The following is a 19231-nucleotide window of genomic DNA, read 5'->3' as shown; positions in this document are numbered from 1 at the left end:
CAGAGCAAAATGGCACCTAACATCATAAACCCCCTAGTTAGAACTTTTTTTTTCCCCATAATTGGGTTGGCTACTTTCCGTGTAAGAAGTATATTGTATGTATTCATAACACACAAGGGCGATGCAAGACACGTCTGTACCTGTGCCACAAAAAAATGTGGTTTATTTGCTGACCTGCCCATGTGGCAAGCAATATGTGGGCAGAACCATTCAGGCCTTTTCAGTGAGCGTTAATGAACACATAGCTCTCATTAGGTAAGGTGACACTTAACATAATGTCCCAAGACGTTATTGACTGTTCCATAAGAGATCCTATGGGTACTGAATTTTTTAATTTATCAATGAGTATGTTCCCCCTTAGTGGGGTGGGACTACAACCAGGGGCATGTTATGACTCAAAACTTATTGGATTTATGAGCTCCAATACCACTCCCCCTTGGGCCTTAACATTGAATGAGACCTCAATGCTTTCATTAACAGAGCCTAAGGTGTAACTCATGATTTTTTTTTTTTTTAATATTGAAATTATTTTTATACTACAAGGAATTTTTTAGGACTTTTTTTTTCAGGAATTTTTTTTTTAATAATTTCAATTAATGTATTCACATTTATTTACTATTCAATTTGATTATGTATAGACCCATCCTGTGATCAAATAGTTTCAAATTTAAGTTCATTTTCTGTTTATATGATTAGTTGCTTCCCTTTTTTTTTCTAAATACATGATGGTGTCACGGCTGTTTTCACTTCCTTTTTAGATTGCGGTTGATATTTTGACCTCTCTGTTTATTCAGATTGAGGTATGTACCACATTACGCCTATAGGTGGCGAGCCAAATGCTGATGATCATTGTATTTTTCGTTGACGACATGATGGACGTGTCTGCTGATTCTATCCCCTCAAAGCGAGGGTTCAACCGCGAGCTGTCCATGAGTATTTGAGGCTTGGTTTATGGCCACGTCCCCATAGGACACTCTGTGTCAGCTGATCCGGTTACTTCCTATGCAGATCATAGTGAGGCTTGACTCCCAAAAGCCCGCCTCCTCACATGTCAATGGATTTTACAAGTCTATCTAGAGCACACCCCAGCACCATTTTGTCCAAATCAGGAAGTGCAGTGTCCACATGCAGGAAGCAGCAATTGTGATCACAGGTTGGTAATCTCATTATCGGGCTTCATAACATATATATAAAAGCACTGATTACAGCAGGCTCATACCCCAGATGTCTCTTTAGATGAAACGCGCTGGACTATGTCATTGCATTACCTACAAACCTCAATTTTAAGCGCTTGATCCACTTTCTAAACGTGAGTGTTTCCAAATTTATTTTATTAAATGTTTTATGTTTATACGGATTCACACTAGGTGGAGTATTTTCTTTCTTGGTCATGCTATTTTGAACACTTGAGAGGATTTGGTCTGACAAGTTGGCTGCTTCTGAGGACTGCTTCTCGGTGACATCTCTTGACCAATTGGATTCTCTTACAACTTGATCTGGAACCCAGATGTGGAGGTCCCATACTTTGGTGGTTGCACCATCAGCCTTGTTGACTCACTGAGCATATGCCCATTTGAGTCTTCTCACTCCTGTAAGCCTCCTCACTAACCGGTGGTGGTTCTGTTGTCTGTCTCTTCACCTCAACGTTGTCACGTGGAATCCCACTTCTAGTCACACAATTTGTTTTCGCCGTCTATTCAATGACTGTTGTGTTTGTTTCATAACCTTTATATGATGGCACATGGACTTTAGTTTGGGTATGAATTTCACATCTCTTTTTCATTATCATTAGTCTTTGTGGTCATTGCACAGTATACATTTGTATATACATGAATTAGTATTTTTTTTTTTATGTGCTGCACAAAAAAATTTACTTTTTCACCTATTTTTTGATTTACACTTGCCATAATGTTGTGCTGGCTGCTATTAGATATATGTCCGCGTGATATACACCAATTTTATTTTTTATTTTTTGTGTTTTGGTATTGGACTGTTTTGGTCTTCTTTTTCTCTGCCTGATTATAGTAATGTTGAAAAAATGATCCGCACTCCAGTTGTTGCTCTTAAAATTTTATGACTAAGGCCTTATAGGCTGAAACGCGTCAACTGACTCAATCTGCATTTATTCACTGTGGCTATTCAGTAAAATGAAACAATTTTAAGAGAAATGGAGTGCGGATCATTTTTTCAACATTACTCTACTGTGGATCAAGCACCTGGGAGCTCTGCTATCTATGTGGTGTATGGGTAGTAGCGCTGGCTTTTCTGTTTTTGTACTTCTTTTTCTCTGATTACTACTCTTAGACATTTGAGATGGTATTGACGCTATGACTATATGTACCTGGTCAGGTTAAGGAGCGAGGGCCATTTTAGCAACTTGGTAACTGGTCACAGGCCACAATGAGCAGAGCAGGCAGATGACAGGTCAGTGTCCACTCTGCATATGTAGAGAAGACACTGACACAGCCCGCTCTGCTCTATGGGTCCTCCGATCAGATCTGACCAAACATTTTTTTTTTATGGTGGATCGAATTGGAGATAGGCGTGTAAACGGACACATGTCCATTTACATCTGCCGCTCTATAGAGCTGAATGGAAGGTCTAATTAGGCCCACCTAAAAAAACAGACATGCAGAGCCGATTGAACTGAGTGTGAAAGGGGTCTAAGGCGGCTTTCACATGATGCACTGCAGTACCTGCACCTCAACTGACAATCGTTACAGGATTCCTGCTGGTATTGCTGGCTGCTGCTGTCTCCCAGGTGGGTATGATTGTTGACTGCTGCTGGCTGCCCTCCAGGGCGGGTACTGCTGGCTAGTTCCCAACCCCACCATCCCCAAGCATCATGGAAGGAAACATGCGGCTGCAGTAGATAGAGCCAATTTCTTCCTGTATCGCGCTGCATCCTGTCACAGGCGGAGTACATTTGGTACAATGTGCGCTATAAAGGAAGAATCTGAGCTGCTTCCTCTAGTGCCAGCTCTGTTCTTCACGCTGATGCTCGGGGATGGCAGGTCAGGAACCCGCGATCTTGACTTGCCATCCCAGAAAATTTTTGCCTAATAACTTTAATTTGAAAATGGTAAGACAGTAGAAACAGCATGACAAAGCCTTTTCTGTTCTATAATTCTTTACAATTTTATCCATTCTATGAGGAACAGGTGAAGTTGTGAACACGGTAATCCACAATGGACCCACCTGTATTTTTCCTTTTAACAAGGCAAACCATGATTCCTGGTACGGACTTTTGGAAATTTAAACTGCCACTAAAGCATTACAGAAAAACCTCTTCAGATGACCTCGCACATGAAAACTTGCACCTTTACTGGAAGATCCTTACCATGCACACAAGGCTCTCTGGACAGGGTGAGTTCTCTGTCCTGTGAAATACAGAGTTAATGGATGCAGGAGGAGTCCAAGTTGTCCAACGCATTGGAAATTTGTCCCTCATTAATTGGACAACTCTCGGGCCACCTAGGGTCCGTTACTGTGCAACAAAGCCACAGCAGTGGTGTACACAAACCATCAAGGATGCACAAAGAGTCCTGCCACAGCACAAAATATGACACATCTTCTACTGGGCAGACCATTACATTCCTGATTTTTCAGGGACTAGAGTCCACATATTCCAGTAAGAGTACCTACCCTCCCTCCTTGGAGGTGGATGCACAACTTCGGTGATCCTTACAACCAGCTAGGATCTTCCATTGTCATATAGACTTTCTATCTCCTACTTCATTTCACCCCAGCTGGGTGATTTCCATGTTTGGATTTGGACGAACTTTCATTATCTACTTGTTTATATTTTTCTTTCTGCACTTTATAATATTGATGATTTTTCAGTGTATGATTTGCACAATTATAACATTCATGCTGGCACTTTATTGGTCAGAAATATTAATGTTCATTTGCATTATATTAGCACATTGCCACTTTATTTATTAACGGAGTCATCTTCATTATATGACTGTTATTATTTTCTGTTTACTATAGCACTACACTTTTTTTAACTTTTATTACCCATACAATTTTGTCACATTGTAGTGTTGGCAGCTATCTCGCCTTTCTCAAGATAATGCAGTAGTTGCACACATCTACATTTTATAAATGCATATTTTTTTGGATAGTACTATTGGTGCATTTATAAAATTTAAGAAAAAGGTAAACTTCTCCTTCAAGGAGATAGGATTCATGACCCTTCCAAATGAGGAATTATTCTACCCCAACTTACATCAATTTTAAGACAACTGATGCTCTGTGCATTCGGGGCCTTTTACATAGGCAAGACGACAGCAACATACAGGTATATACAATGCAATAATGACATACGGTATAATCACACACATAGATTGTACTCGATGAGGTTGAAAAAAGACACAAGTCCACCTATGTAGCTGTGTAAGACAATCAGACACTTCGTCAAAGAATTAATGATTGCATTTATTACTCTGAGAACTATTATTATGGAATTATTATTCTGAAAAGTGCAAGGTGACCAGCTGCAACATGGGTTTTAAACCAAATTCTGATACTTCTCTCTTTTCTTTTGTGAGATTGGAACATATCCCTAAGGACCCCCATGACAGTGATAGGGATAAGGTCATTTTGCAACAAGAGACTCGCTGATCCGGTTCCTTGGCACAGTTGTTACTCCTGGGCTTAATGAGTTGAGCTACAGGCCCTGTTTGGGCTGAGATTGCGATTTGGCTTTAAAATGGGTCTTTTGATCCTCCTTCCATCATATTATGTTATTGCGCTGGGTCTCTGTTTCACAACCTTTTTGGCAGGGCTGGCCCAAGACATTGTGCTGCCTGGGTCCAAGAATGAAATGCTGCCCCTCCAAAAAAATCGGTGCCCACCAGTGCAGCCTATTTGTGCCCATCAGGGCCACCTCAGTGCCCACCAGTGCAGCCCATCAGTGCCCACCAGTGCAGCTTATTATTGCAGCCTATCATTGCCCATCAGTGCCCATCTGGCAGTATATCAGTGCCCATAAGTTTCCACCAGTGCAGCCTATCTGTGTCCATCAGTGCCACCTCATCAGTGCAGCCTATCTGTGTCCATCAGTGCCACCTCATCAGTGCAGCCTATCTGTGTCCATCAGTGCCACCTCATCAGTGCAGCCTATCAGTGTCCAATGCAGACAATCCACACAGGCATCGCATTGGGGAGAAGCCAAAAGACCTACCTGCCAGCCTGGGTCCCATGGTCTGTGAACGTCCCTTGTCCCTGTTTTTAGTATTTTTGATTTCATATTAACTGTCACCTTGTCATGTCAGTCCTCCACCACTTGGGATACTCAAAAGAGAGGGTATGACAGGGTCACGTAAATTTGTTGTGCCACATCCTAAAACATCACAACAAAGAGGGGGTCCGCTGGGGGTGGACTTTTAAGGCACGTACAAATTATAATAGTATACAAATTATTTTATTACATAAAACCAACAAAAGGTAATTGAATATACATTAAAAAGTACACCAACAGGTATATATACAACCAGTATTGATGCCATGTCGTATCATTCATTTGAACAGAAGCACCCTAAGCGTTTCGGAGCTTGGAAAAGCGTGTCCTTCAGGGGTGTGTGGATACAATGTTTCTGTAGAATCTAATAAATGGCAAGGAACAGGGTAGCACAGTTATATAGTATCTAAACAGGTGGTGACACACGGGTACAAAAAATAGTTAAACAGACACAATTTCAAAATGCTTACAATACTGTTAACATATATGACAATAGCCGCTGGGCACCATTTGATAAAAGAACAAACAATTGTACAGGACCATATGGGTATATTTGGCTCCGCCAATGCTCGAGGTATATGCCCCAGTCTATCTCTATTCAATAAAGTGTTGTAGAGATCCTGCAGGAGTGGTGTGAAAACAGGTCTGCAGTCCCCTATTGGGGGAAGAAGATTTTTTTAATATGAACTGGGACTTTTATAGTTGTTTTACCTAGAATAATACCTGGTTAGGAAAAAATTTGAAATAAAAAGTAATGATAGTAATTTGAATGGGGTAAGAATAAATATATATAAATAAAGACTGAAAGTTAAACATTAAACAATGCTAACAAAAAAATAAAAATAAATGAAATAATAAAAAATAATAAATAAATAGAAAATAAATAAAATAAATAAAAGGTAAAAGGTTTGACCCCACCGGGTGAGCAGTGCAAGTGGGGAAACACTGGGGCTGACAATTACAGTGCAGGGCAGAAACTAGCGCGTCATTTAAAAAGTACAAATAAAAAAAATTAATTAAAGTATAGGTTGCATCTGAGTAAATTAAAAGATGACAACCAGCAATGTAGTAACAAAAGGTTCGGCACTGACAGTGCTGCAAAAGGGGGCCTCCCTATATATTATGTGTATCAGACAAATCTGCTTATTATGTAATGGAGTAAAGAGTATTGGGATATCAGATATCATCTGTATAAATAAACAAATATACACTGAATAGCACAAGCAGAATTCACCTTAGAAGTATAGAACAATAGGGAAAAACTATACCTGCTGTGATCAATATTGCATTGGAGTAAAAAACGCAGGGTGAACCGCACTTTGATAACTTACTTCACCATATGGAGTTGTGGGAGAGGGTGAGAGGTCCGTCCAGCCGGCGTCCTGCCAATAAGGTCTGCAGACACCGGTTAGGGTGGCTCTGATAATAAAGGCCCCTTTAACTATCAACAGCTGATGCTGCTTGCACAACCACCATGGAGCAAAAAAAAAAAAGGGGTAAACTTTACTGATGGTAATATTTATAAAAGCTAGTATAATAGCTTAAGACAAAGGGTAGTAACCATGAGCTTAGGCAGGGTCAAGTACAATCAGAAAAGAGATGAACATTTTTTTGAAAACAATAGAAATTATAACATTAAATATGCAGAATCCACTACTTCAAATTTAGTGGACCAGAACAGGAGAATACAAAGTTTTGTAGAAACACAAAGGTACCCTCTAAATAAAGAGGTATTACAAGAAATATTTATTACTATTGTCATATATGTTAACAGTATTGTAAGTATTTTGAAATTGTGTCTAACTATTTTTTGTACCCGTGTGTCACCACCTGTTTAGATACTATATAACTGTGCTACCCTGTTCCTTGCCATTTATTAGATTCTACAGAAACATTGTATCCCTGAAGAAGGACACGCTTTTCCAAGCTCCGAAACGCTTAGGGTGTTTCTGTTCAAATGAATGATACGACATAGCCACGTTGGTGTACTTTTTAATGTATACTGTATATTCAATTACCTTTTGTTGGTTTTATGTAATAAAATAATTTGTACACTATTATAATTTGTACGTGCCTTAAAAGTCCACCCCCAGGGGACCCCCTCTTCTTTGTTGCCACTCGGGATACTGGTATCGGTTTAGTTTGGTTTCCTGCCCTGGTTTTTGCATTAGGCAGATGTTTATGGGCCCCTTTCTGAGCACCTTAACATTGGGGACATCAGTCCATATTGTCCCTCTGTCCTGGCTAGCTCACTTGGTCCCGTTGCTATGCCCTCTTTCAATGTTTCGGCAGCGGGTGTTTGATTCACTGCGCATGAGTGAGTGCCCATCAGGCACGTTGGAGTTTCTGGTCCTGGACCGGGAGACAGTGGGCAGAGTTTACCCCCCCCCCTCCCCATGGGAATAGTGGGATATCCAGTGACCGTCCTTTTTCACAAACTGCATTCTTTATTACTTTTTCCATCTCATTAGATGAATGTTGAGTTTGTTGGGTAGCCATGCCTGTGATCCTTATCTTTGGACCAACACCGTGAGTGGATGGTTGCTGCCCACCAGCTACCTGCTGTTTAATACTGTATTATCCTGGGAATTTTCTTGGTTAGGCTGATATTGGTCTATATATTTTTTTGCATATATACCATAAAGTACATGTATGTATATCGTGCAAAATGGCAAAGAAAAAACACTTATGCATCAAATAACTCAAGTGTCCAAAAATATCTCATATCCAAATGAATCCAGTAGTGCAAAAGACCAGTATCTACCAAGACTCTTCCAATCATCTTTAATTTACTCCACCCAAAACTGTCTAGTTGAAAAAGTGCTCTCCACCATGATATTAGCCATCCACCCGGTGTGCCCTTTTTTAATTGAACCCACTCACTCATGGGTCCAGTATGCTCTCGTAACTACCAAGGCTTAAAAACTCCAAAAACTATTTGGACCACGCATTTCCTTTTTTTAAAGGGTTAATCTTTCAGCACAGCTTGAGGAATAGATCACTCCCTGCTCTGCTATTCGAGACTATTCTTGGAGATGTCGCTGGAGTGTCGTAGAGCATCATGACGTCTAAGGTACTCCAGCGGGGTCTCCAGGAATCCAGATAGCAAGCAATTGAGCTGCAAGTTTGAAAATGACTTGCTAAGCTATTGCTAAACTTGCCATGCTTCACAAGTTTGTGTGATAAATTTAGGAAATCTCCCTTAACCTGCGCAATAAATCGGTGTCATATTCTGTGCATACTAATGCAATCTTGACAGAGCTGCCTGTTTTTTAAGGTGATAAATGTGTTTTTAAACTACGCTCCCAAATTTTACAATTTTATCAAGCGTTTTTCTCAACGATTTTATCAAAAACAATTCATCAAATCAAACCAAGTGTTAGATTAAATAAGTGCTCAAAAATAAAGTGCATTCAGTGCAATGTCCTGTCCATATACAGCCACCAGATGTCTTCAACTTGATACAAATGGTGAATTATCTGCTGTCTTCTTATCCACTCCACATCAGTGTTATAATGTTCTCTTCCACCAACAAACTCGCAGCCCACTCACCGGACTCGGATGACTCCCACTACACGTAGTCACATTAAGCAGAGTGAGGATGCAGTTTCCCAATGCTCTTCCCAGCTGATCAGCTGGGCCAGCAAACTTGCACACAAACTGGGATTTCCCAAAAACTGTATAAAAAGATAGGGGTGGTGAAGTACATCTTGTTTATTTAAAATACACGCTATACAGGTTGAACTTACTATAGATAAAATATTAACAGAGCTCACGATTTTTGCAGGGGCGCCGATATGCGCTCCACCTGCGTTCCACTACTGGCGGAAGTGACGTGTCACACAAGATCCCATCCAATGCGTTTTGTCAGCATGTCTGACGTCATTAACCACTAGGGATCCATGCTATAGCCGAATGAGGGCTACAGCGTGGACCTGCACTGCCGGGACGACGTCTATTGTCCTGTGCACGAGCGGCCTGCGCACCCCCTGAAGGGCACGCGTGGTGCGCTCTGTGATCAGAGTGTCTGAGATTGGTGAGTCGATCCCGACCCCTTACCACGTGATCAGCAGTCAGCCAATGAGAGCTGATCACGTGATGTCAACACAGCCGGTAATCGGCTATTTTTTCTCCTCGCGCTCTCAGTGCGAGGAGAAAAAAAAGCCAATCACCGGCGGCAGTGAGTGGGACATCAGTCCCGATCACTGCAATGTGCCCACCAGTGCCATCTGTCAGTGCCCACAGTATCACCCATCAGTGCTCACAATCAGTGCCTGGACAGTGCTCCTGCACATCAGTGCCATCTGTGTCCATAGAGTGCCATCTATCAGTGGTACCTATCAGTGCCCATCCATGCCATCTTATCAGTGGCCATCAGTGCTGCTTTATCTGTGCCCATCAGTACCGACTTATCTGTGCCGCATTAACTGTGCCTATTAGTGCCCACCAGTGCCGCCTCCATCAGCGCATATCAATGAAGCAGAAAAATTACCTGTTTGCAAAATTTTTATAACAAACTATTAAACATGATTTCTTTTTTTGTTTAGCAAAAAATAAAAACCCCCAGCTGTGGGGAAAAAATGCTAAAAATGTAATTTGGGTACAGTGTTGTATGACCACGCAATTGTTATTCAAAGTGCGTCAGCACCGAAAGCTGAAAACTGGTCTGGGCAGGAGTGAGGTTTAAGTGCCCAGTAAGCAAGTGGTTAAGGATCATATGACCGGACATGTCTCTCCCTCTTTTATACACTACTGCCATCTTAGGATATCCAATGCAGTTAAATCCTTGATTACCACACTTAAAACTCAAGGTCTCTCAATGGGGTTTTACAGGCAGTTTCTTATATTTAATAATCTGTTAATTTTTTAATATGACGTATTCAAATATGTTATATAATGTATTTTGAATCAGGGATTCCAATCCTTATACTGCCTCCTTTGGTGGGGACCAGGAACTACCATTGTATCTTAATGGGATCAATTTCATATCACTCTAGTCTAGTGGTAGGAGAAACTAATTATTGGGCACATACACAACTGCACCATCTTGTTTAGGTTGAGATATTAGGTAAAAAAAAAAAATGTGTGTGTGTGTGTATATGTGTGTGTGTGTGTGTGTGTGTGTGTGTGTGTGTGTATATATATATATATATATATATATATATATATATATATATATATATATATATATATATATATATATATATATATATATATATATATATATAATATTTTTGTGTGTATCCTTTCACACTCTCCAATTGATTGAATCCAATTGGAACACCTTAATAATGCTGAAACATTAATAATTGGATATGAAGCAATTTAACCAGTTGCCGACCGCCGCACGCCGATGTAGGTCGGTAGAATGGCACGGGCAGGCATAAGGACATACATGTACGTCCCTTGCCTCCCGCGGGTCGGGGGCCCGATCGGGCCCCCGCCCGGTGCCTGCGGCGGTCGGTTTTCGTCCGGGACGAGGGGGCGGCCATTCATTCATGGCCACCCCCTCGCGATCGCTCCCGACGAATAGAAATTCCCGGTGACATCACTTCCTCTCCTGTAATGTAAACACAGGAGAGGAAGTGATGTATTCTCTCCTCCGTGTCGGTATTTTTCGTTCCGACACGGAGGAGAGCGGATCGGTGAGTTGCACCAACACTCTACACACACAGTAGAACATGCCAGGCACACTCACACCCCCCCTTTACCCCCCGATCACCCCCCCAATTACCCCTGCCCCCCAGTCACAGTGACACCAATGTCATTTTTTATTTTTTTTGCATTGGTGTCATTTGTGACTGTAATAACTGTTAGGGCAGTTAGAGTTAGCCCCCTTTAGTTCTAATGTACCCCCCTAACCCCCCCAATAAAGGTTTAACCCCGTGATCACCCCCCGTCGCCAGTGTCACTAAGGCTGGGTTCACATTGCAGCGGTTTATGAGAACGAATGTGATTCGCACCGCACTGCAGTGCAAATCACATCCGATCTCTGTGCGATTCGAGTTCAGCCATTCGCCGCACCCGCCGCACCCGCCGCAAATTCGCACGGGACCCTTTTTTTGGCCCGCAGCAGAATCGGATCGCATGGGTGTTCACACCATGCGATCCGAGTTTGCAGATCGCACTGCGATATGCGAACTGATCTGGGGGTGTCAGTAACATTTCACTGACACTCCCAGCAGTTCGCATAGGGCAGTGTGAACTGCCGCCGGGAGGCATGCGATGCGGGAACCCGCCGCGGATTCGCGGCGTTTCCGCATCGCTCCAGTGTGAACCCAGCCTAATAAGCGATCATTTTTCTGATCGCCGTATTAGTGTCACAGGTGACACTAGTTAGGCAGGTAGGTATTTAGGTTCGCCGCAGCTTTTTATAGCGCCAGGGACCCCCATATACTACCGCATAAAGCCCCCTGATTGCCCCCTAGTTAACCCTTTCACCAGTGATCACCATATAACTGTTACAGGTGACGCTGGTTGGTTAGTTATTTTTTTATAGTTTCAGGGCACCCGCCATTTATTACCTAATAAAGGTTTAACCCCCTGATCACCCGGCGGGTGTCATTTGTGACTAATAACTGTTAGGGCAGTTAGGGTTAGCCCCCTTTAGTTCTAAGGTACCCCCCTAACCCCCCCAATAAAGGTTTAACCCCGTGATCACCCCCCGTCGCCAGTGTCACTAAGGCTGGGTTCACATTGCAGCGGTTTATGAGAACGGATGTGATTCGCACCGCACTGCAGTGCAAATCACATCCGATCTCTGTGCGATTCGAGTTCAGCCATTCGCCGCACCCGCCGCAAATTCGCACGGGACCCTTTTTTTGGCCCGCAGCAGAATCGGATCGCATGGGTGTTCACACCATGCGATCCGAGTTTGCAGATCGCACTGCGATATGCGAACTGATCTGGGGGTGTCAGTAACATTTCACTGACACTCCCAGCAGTTCGCATAGGGCAGTGTGAACTGCCGCCGGGAGGCATGCGATGCGGGAACCCGCCGCGCATTCGTGGCGTTCCCGCATCGCTCCAGTGTGAACCCAGCCTAATAAGCGATCGTTTTTCTGATCGCTGTATTAGTGTCACAGGTGACGCTAGTTAGGCAGGTAGGTATTTAGGTTCGCTGCAGCTTTTTATAGCGCCAGGGACCCCCATATACTACCGCATAAAGCCCCCTAATTGCCCCCTAGTTAACCCTTTCACCAGTGATCACCATATAACTGTTACAGGTGACGCTGGTTGGTTAGTTATTTTTTTATAGTTTCAGGGCACCCGCCATTTATTACCTAGTCTCACTAGTGTACCCCTAAATTTAGGGGTGTCTACTTTCCAAAATGGGGTCATTTGGGGGGGGTTTGTGCCATCTTGGCATTTTATGGCCTTCAAAACTGTAACGCCCTTAGAAAGCCTGAAGGCGGTGCTTGGTTTCGGGGCCCCGTACGTGGCTAGGCTCCCAAAAAGTCCCACATATGTGGTATCCCCGTACTCAGGAGAAGCAGCAGAATTTATTTTGGGGTGTCATTTCACATATGCCCATGGCATGCGTGAGCTATATATCATTTAGTGACAACTTTGTGAAAAAAAAAAAAAAAAGTTTGTAATTTTCCCGCAACTTGTGGCAAAATATAAAATATTCCATGGACTCAACATGCCTCTCAGCAAATAGCTTGGGGTGTCTACTTTCTAAAATGGGGTCATTTGTGGGGGTTTTGTGCCATCTTGGCATTTTATGGCCTTCAAAACTGTAGGTAGTGAGAAGTGAACTCAAAAATTTACGCCCTTAGAAAGCCTGAAGGCGGTGCTTGGTTTTCGGGGCCCCGTACGCGGCTAGGCTCCCAAAAAGTCCCACATATGTGGTATCCCCGTACTCAGGAGAAGCAGCAGAATTTATTTTGGGGTGTCATTTCACATATGCCCATGGCATGCATGAGCAATATATCATTTAGTGACAACTTTGTGTAAAAAAAAAAAAAAAATTTTTTTTTTGTCATTATTCAATCGCTTGAGGCAAAAAAATAAAATATTCAATGGGCTCAACATGCCTCTTATCAATTTCCTTAGGGGGTCTACTTTCCAAAATGGGGTCATTTGTACTGCCCTGCCATTTTAGCACCTCAAGAAATGAGATAGGCAGTCGTAAACTAAAAGCTGCGTAAATTCCAGAAAACGTACCTTAGTTTGTAGATGTGACAACTTTTGTGCAAACCAATAAATATACAATTATTGACTTTGGTAAAAAAAAAGACAAGTGGCTTAATACATTTTGGCCTAAATGTATGACTAAAATTGAGTTTATTGGATTTTTCTAATAACAAAAAGTAGAAAATATCATTTTTTTTTCAAAATTTGCGGTCTTTTTACGTTTATATCGCAAAAAATAAAAATCGCAGAGGCAATCAAATACCATCAAAAGAAAGCTCTATTTGTGGGAAGAAAAGGACGCAAATTTTGTTTGGGTACAACATTGCATGACCGCGCAATTACCAGTTAAAGCAGCGCAGTGCCAAAGTGTAAAAAGACCTCTGGTCATTTACCAGCAAAATGGTCCGGTCTGAAAGTGGTTAAATCCATATCTGCGTTGATGCATACAGGAATTAAAGTATTTAATGAAAAAATCCACTCCATTTCATTGTTGGATATTACCGTATTTGCCGGCGTATAAGGCGGCTGGGCATATAAGACGACCCCCTAATCTTCCATTTATAATGTTGGATTTGTGCTATACTTGCCGTATAAGACGACCCCCTTCCGACCAGTCTGTCAGCCTGCTCGATGTAACAGTTAACACTGTGTCACAGTATACATACATTATACCTCGCTGAGCCAATCACGGCGAGCGATGTATTCTATTCATGAATACAAAGCCTGCTCGGATTGGCAGGGGCTGTAACATAATCAGCCCGCGCCTCTCTCAAAAGCCAATCGGAGCAGGCTACCGTATGGCCTGCTCGGATTGGCAGAGGTGGTTACTCCAATCCGAGCAGGCTTTGTATTCACTAATAGAATACATCGCATGCCAGGATTGGCTCAGCGGTGTATACTGTATACAGTATTACCGCACATTTCTTGCGAGCATCCAGTAGGCTGTCATCCAGCGGGCAGCTTGCATAGAAAATGACCCCTGCTTTATACCCGGCGTATAAGACGACCCCCGATTTTTGGCCGTTTTCTTTTAGTGTAAAAGGTCATCTTATACGCCGGCAAATACGGTAATAATGTTACCACCTCTTCAAAGTGATTCAACTCTGTTGATCCCACAAAAAGACACCAGACTGGGATCCCTATTATGATGTATTCTAAAGTGATTTGAGAAAATGTAACTGAGTTTTTTTAATTGCCTACTTTAAATCCTGTAGGTATCCCTAGTTCAATATAAATTTTAATACGTAATTTAAAAAAATGAATATAGATTATTAAATAGAAGAAACTGGTTGTAAACCACATTGAGCGTTCTTGAGGGTTTTAATTTTGATAAGCAAGTATTGAACTGGATTGGATATCCTAAGATGGGGGTAATGTTTAAAAGGGATGTGTCCGATCATGTGATCCCTGATGATGTCTTGGGTGTGATCTTGCATTACACGTCACTTCCGCCAGTAGTTGAACGCAGGTGGAGTGCATATCGGCATCCCTGCAAAAATTGTGAGCTGTATTAAAAATGTATCCACTGTAGGTTCAATCTGTATAGCGTGTTATTTTAAATAAACAATATGCACTTCACCATGGGAGGCATCCTCCTTTTTATACCTTTTTTGGGAGGTCTAGTTTGTGTCCAAGTTTGCTGGCTCTGCTGATTGGCTGAGGTTGATGAATTTTAAAATTGGGGAGCGTGGTTCAAAACGCATTTTTCACAAGTTTGCTGCACAATTGCAGCAAGTCCGCATTGCATGACTCCAGATCAACATTCTTCGCAAACAGTCTGCTGCAAGTTCTGATTCAGTTATGATGTTGTCACATCTACTCCAATGCAGGTGGCCAGACACTATAGCTGGCTACTTTGTGTTCGTCACCTATAGCAGCCCCCTTTCCCATTAAGGCAAGCAGGCCTACCGGTACTTTGTTGCCCCCAGGACTTAATACACAATGCTATAGTGCCTAGTCACCACACCAGTGTAGGCGCGAACTAAGCAAAGCAAATTGGTACTTGCGGAAGCAGATAGGTAACGTGGTTCTATGAGAGTCCAGGTAAAAGGCAGGCTGAGTTCATGGAATAGTCCAAAATCCGGTCCAAGATCATACACAGGGCGATCTATCTAGCTATCTGTCTAGCATCAATCTAACAGGGCAGACAGACTGGCAGCTTGACCAGGAACAACACACATTTCACTCTCTATCACAAGCATCCAAGTGAGGGATTATCTGGCTTATAACAGGTTTGACTTTCCACCCAGAGACTGCATCAATCAGCTTGCAGGTGGACAGAATACCATAGCCAAAACCTGGATGCTGGAATGAGGAGCAAGAGTGCTAGATGATCCTGACAGTTGTGCAATAGTCATCCCACCACAGGAGTCACTGTGACTTGCAGAACTCTTGCTGTAAACTCACCACTGCAACTTTGCTCTTGCTAGAGACTTGCCACACAAATTTGTCAAATTTGAAAAAGTGGCAACTAGAACTTGTGCTTCAAATGCTCTGCAAGTGTACAACTTGCCAGTAAAAATGTGCAGCAAGTTAAGACTTGCAATTCAACATTGCCACAAATTTGTGGAAAGTTATCCTTGCTATCTGGGAAGCACCCTCTGATAGCCCCTCTGTTTAAAGTGGTTGTAAAGGTAAAAGGTTTTTTGTACTTGAATGCATTCAGGTAAAAAACATTTTTAGGGCAGCTCCTCCTGCAGCCCCTGCCCCATAATACTTACCTGGGCAAGATCTCGGTCCAGTGCTGTGCACTCTGCAGCCACTCTTCTCTCCTCTTCTTGCTCTCATTGGCTCCTGCTGCTCTCATCCAAGCCTATGTCAGCCAAACCTGTGAGCAGAGAAGGGGGGGCTGGGCTTTGTGTCTGAATAGATGCAAACAGCATGGTTTGGGAGCGAGTTTGAACGAGCGCCCCCATGGGAACAGCTTCCTATGGGGGCATTCAATGGAGCGGTAGGAGCCAGGGGCACTGACGAGGGACCTGAAAAGAGGAGGATCAAGGTTGCTCTGTGCAAAACTGTCTGTGTCCTGTTTATGTACTGTATGATTTAAAGTAAGAGTAATTTTGACTTGCTTTTAGCTTCTATATCAGTACAGTACAGGACACCCTCTCTCCTATTGGTTACTCTGCATTGCTTGTTACAAAACTGAGGACTCAGTGTAGGGTTATAGGAGAAGCACCCCAAGCATGTCCCAAAAAGCTTGCCAGTGTCCAGTCATCTGAGGGTAACTGCCGCTATCCCAGGGTCTCTAAATACGCTGCCTGTGTCTTATACTGTACTCCAAGAAATGGAAGTTACTGGCAAGTCAAAATCCCACTTCTTTTTTTATTGGATACAAGAAGCAATATTTTATTTGAAGAATCCAAAGCATAATAAAATAGCAAATTTTTATTTCGGCATGGAGTCCAGCTTCAATTTTTCTATATTGCTTTTTGAATATGTATACGCTATATTTGTATACAATCCAATATACACTCACCAGCCACTTTATTAAGTACAACTTGCTAGTACCAGGTTGAACCCCCTTTTGCCTTCAGAACTGCCTTAAAGGCATGGATTCAACAAAGGTGTTGGAAACCTTCCTCAGAGATTTTGGTCCATATTGACATGATGGCATCACGCAGTTGCTACAGATTTGTCGGCTGCACAAACATGATGAGAATCTCCTGTTCTACCACATCCCAAAGGTTCTCTATTGGATCAAGATTTGGTGGTTGTGGAGGCCATTGAAGTACAGAAAACTCATGGTCATTTTCAAGAAACCAGTTTGAGATGATTTGAGCTTTGTGACATGGTGCATTATCCTGCAGGAAGAAGCCACCAAAAAATGAGTACACTGTAGTCATAAAGGGATGGACGGGGTCAGCAATAATACTGAGGTAGGCCATGGCATTTAAACAATGCTCAATTGGTACTAAGGAGCCCAAAGTGTGCCAATAAAATATCCCTGCACCATTGCACCACCACCATCCTAAACCGTTGATACAAGGCAGGATGGATCCATGATTTCATGAGGTTTACGCCAATTTTGACCCTACCATCTGAATTTAGCAGATGAAATCAAGACTCCTAAAATGAAACAATGGTTTTCCAATCTTCTTTTGTCAATTTTGGTTAGTTTGTGTGAATTTTTGCATCAGTTTCTTATTAACTGACAGGAGTGGCACCCACTGTGGTCTTCTGCTGCTGCAGCCCATCAAGGTTCGATTTGTTGTGCATTCAGAGATGGTATTCGGCATACCTTGGTTGTAAGGAGTGGTTATTTGAGTTACTGTTACTTTCTAACATCTAGCATCAGTCTACCAATTCTCCTGACTTCTGACGACATCAAGGCATTTTTTTTCCACACAACTAACGCTCACTGGATATTTTATCTTTTTCAGAACATTCTCTGTAAACCTTATGCTGTGTGCACATGATCGAATTGTCTGCCGGACCGCATTACGCAAGACAATTCGATTGTGTGTGGGCTCCAGCGGACTTTTTCGTCGTAAAGTCCGGCAGACTTCGAAAGTAGTTTTCACTCAAAATTTGTCTTGGCTTTCAGCGGACAATCCGTTCGTCAGTGTGCTAGTCCGGTGCACTAAGAATGACACATGCTCAGAGCAAGTACGAGAAGGAAGCTATTGGCTACTGGCTATTGAACTTCCTTTTTCTAGTCCCGTCATACGTGCTGTACGTCATCGCGTTAGAAATTGCCGGACTTTCGGAGTGTCCGTGTGTGGCCAAGTCCGTTCGTTAGAAAGTTTGCCAGATTGTTTACCAGACTAAGTCTGCCGGACAATTTGATCATGTGTACGCGGCATTAGAGATGGTAGTGTGTGAAAATTCCAGTATATCAGTAGCTTTTAAAATACTCAGACCAGCCCATCTGGCACCAACAACTATGCCATGTTCAAAGTCACTTAAATCCCCTCTTTCCCATTCTGATGCTCGGTTTGAGACTTCAAGTCCTCTACACCACGTCTTGATGCATTGAGTTGCTGCCACGTGATTGGCTGATTAGCAATTTGTGTTACCAATCAAACAGGAGAGTGTTTATCCATAGTGATTTACAAATGTTTTTCATTGAAAAATCTAGGCCAAAGGCAAGACCTTGTCTCAGAGGTTGTGTAATCTACAATTGTGCATCAGACTGGTTAAAGGGTGCTGTTGAGCGTACACCGTATTATGCTTCTGCATGGCACAAATTTTTAACATCATAATGTATATTTTTTCATTATATGCATAGAAATACGTTGTGATTACAGTGGGTTTGTGCAGCCCTGCCTTTTTAATCATGATATACAAGAGAGACATTTGTAACCCCTTTTGATCTGGCTTCTAGATATTTTCAAAGTCTTGAAACAAACAGCTAATGTGTCTTTATTTTTTTTTTATTTTTTTTTTTATTTTTTATTTTTTTATATTTTATTTTTTATTTTTTTTATTGATCTTTTATTCTCTTTACTAATTCATTCTAATTCATATTCTTATTTATAAAATGTATTCTTGATATTAATTCTGGCATTTATTCTACTCAGGGCTTTTTCATTGGAGAATAAGTGCAGAAGCTTGCCAAGTCCGCCCCCTTCTCCCCCTACACATCACCCCACAAGGTGCAGGGTTCAGGAGTGCATTTTCACACAGGTTTCAGGAGTCCATATTACAAAGAATGGAAGGGTTCAGGAGCGTGTTACTGGGTTCAGGCTGAGGAGTGCATTGTGCGCAAAGTGCAGGGTTAAGCAGTGCATCGCACATGCTTTGCAGGGTTATGCTACGCACAGGTTTCAGGGTTGAGCTTACGCACAGAGTTCAGGAGCATGTTGCACACAGGGTGCAGGGTTGAGTAATGCACTAGGCACAGAG

General features: G+C 42.3%; 1 protein-coding gene across 6 annotated transcripts in view; it reads left to right on the top strand.

The window, feature by feature from the left end:
* Nucleotides 1-19231, top strand: part of LOC143982543 (uncharacterized) — a 147755-nt gene that overhangs the window by 79882 nt on the left and 48642 nt on the right. The gene's annotated exons all lie outside the window — the stretch shown is intronic.

This window comes from Lithobates pipiens, unplaced genomic scaffold (genome assembly GCF_037356315.1).
Source record: "Lithobates pipiens isolate NorthernLeopardFrog02 unplaced genomic scaffold, aLitPip1_a1.2 Scaffold_16, whole genome shotgun sequence".
NCBI classification, from domain to species: Eukaryota; Metazoa; Chordata; class Amphibia; order Anura; family Ranidae; genus Lithobates; species Lithobates pipiens.
The sequence above is the reverse complement of the archived record's forward strand: the minus strand, read 5'-3'. Positions and strand labels throughout refer to the sequence as shown.